The following is a 2,321-nucleotide window of genomic DNA, read 5'->3' as shown; positions in this document are numbered from 1 at the left end:
TGTCTGTCCATGTGTCACTGTCTGTCACCTCAACATTTTCTCTCGACCTGTTTGCAGCTACGTTTTAAACTTTCATTCATAGGCTAGGTTGTAACAACCTCATGATGGGTATAGGGAAAATTAGAGTATCACGTAGTATCCTAAACCTATTGATGTTACATCGAACTGGGTGAATGGAATATGAATGACAGTCATCCAATATGCTGTAATATAAATATGACCATGCTCATGAAAAAAAGATTGTCCTCCCTCATAATAAACGCCACTGACTGCCACTGAATGGCAATGAGGTAGGTACAGAATCAAGGTGAGTTTTACAATCAAATAGGAAATTACCAACATAACCTAAACCTACTAGTTAAAAGGGAACTGTGTAAACTAGTCAACTGTAAACACCATGTAAACTAGTGTTCTGTACAGTAGTTTTTGTTGAAGGTGCAGAATGCTGTGTATGGAGGATTGACAGCGGTGTCCTGTACAGAAGAGCAATGCCAGTGGAACTCAGGGATGCAGCAGAATTTCTCTGACAGCACCCCGGCCGCTTCTCCATCTCTACCTCCAACTCCTGCGTACCACTCCGACAACGCACTTAAGAATAGTTTGGAAGGGACCAATGTTCCAGTGGGGAGCCTTCTGCACAAGTGCATTAAAGCTAAACCAAACAGTCATCAAGTTCCAGCAGCAGTCACAAAGCTACAGCAGCCTCATTGTGAACACAGCATCAACATGCAGTGTCAGAAATGCTAGTCATTTTATGAAGCTGGAGGAGTGTAAATGTGCCAGCTTGGAGGAGGTCACTAAAGCACAGAGTGCCTCCCATGCGTGGTATGACGAAAAGTTGTTTCTGTGCTTACGAGTGATCAGGTGTGTATTCATTCCGTCGATTCTGTTGAAAAACTTTTATTAAACGGAAGTGAACGGAACGAAACGGGGATAGACATACCTGAATTTGTCCAATAGAAACTCTAATTTGCAACTGTTTGACTAATGATTACACCCTAGATCCGCTAGATGCAGGCAAGAGTGTGCGAGGCGGTATTGAATGTGTCACTGTCTGTCACCTCAACATTTTCTCTCGACCTGTTTGCAGCTACGTTGTAAACTATCATTCATAGGCTAGGTTGTAACAACCTCATGATGGGTATAGGGAAAATTAGAGTATTACGTAGTATCCTAAACCTATCGATGTTACATCGAACTGGGTGAATGGAATATGAATGACAGTCATCCAATATGCTGTAATAGAAATATGGCCATGCTCATGAAAAAAAGATTGTCCTCCCTCATAATAAACGCCACTGACTGCCACTGAATGGCAATGAGGTAGGTACAGAAACAATGTGAGTTTTACAATCAAATAGGAAATTACCAAGATGTCGCTTAATGCCGCTAAAGGTCGCTGATTTGATGACGCCAGCAGAATGGGCGGGAATAGTGGCGGACCTCGTGTAGATTGACAGCACATTATAGTGGCGTTGCAAGCACCTATGTGAGAACGTCCATTCCCTACCCTACCCTGGACGACCCTGGGCCAATTGTGCGCCACCCCATGGGTCTCCCGGTCACGGCCGGCTACGACAGAGCCTGGATTCGAACCAGGATCTCTAGTGGCACAGCTAGAGAGCCTTAGACCATTGCGCCACTCGCCACTCCCTTCATATGCCAAACTAGTTGCATTGTGGATTTTGCCTAAAACATGATTTTGATGTGAAGTTATGTGCTCATGTTAACCCTAAACTGAAGGCATTCTATTTCACACATATGCTATCAAGGATAGTGTCATGACTCTCATGTGATGGTCCCACGTGAGAAGCCCAAGATCAGAATACAGAGAAGCAACAGTCTACAGATCTCTCTCTCTCCCGTGGTCATTTTAGAACGTTTTCTCACTACCATAGTCCAGTTGCAGGTAGTGGGAGAGGATGGAACTAGGTGAAACTGGGCTAACATTCTGCAAATATTCTCATTAATGAAACATCTGGTCCCAATAAATTTTTCTGTTGCCAAAACTAGAATCTGTTACGAACACAGTGCACTAAGTTGTATAGACTTGACGCTTTGCCAAAGTTTAAAAAAATTGCGTTGTTTAGGAGTGCAAGTTTGAATTGAGTTTGTGCACACGCGCAATTCACAGAGGAGTCGTTCCCTAATGGAAATATGTTACAACACCCAGATAGGATCTCCCAAGCTCGGGCTTTACCTCCCTTGCTTGTTTTGCCTGGCCACTATTAACTATCTCGGGTTAGTTATAAATATCTTTGCCCATACTTGTTTTGACCAAGATGTCGCTTAATGCCGCTAAAGGTCGCTGATTTGATGAC

This window comes from Coregonus lavaretus, assembly GCF_964263955.1.
Source record: "Coregonus lavaretus genome assembly, chromosome: 31".
Classification (NCBI taxonomy): Eukaryota; Metazoa; Chordata; class Actinopteri; order Salmoniformes; family Salmonidae; genus Coregonus; species Coregonus lavaretus.
This window is presented reverse-complemented; position numbering follows the sequence as displayed.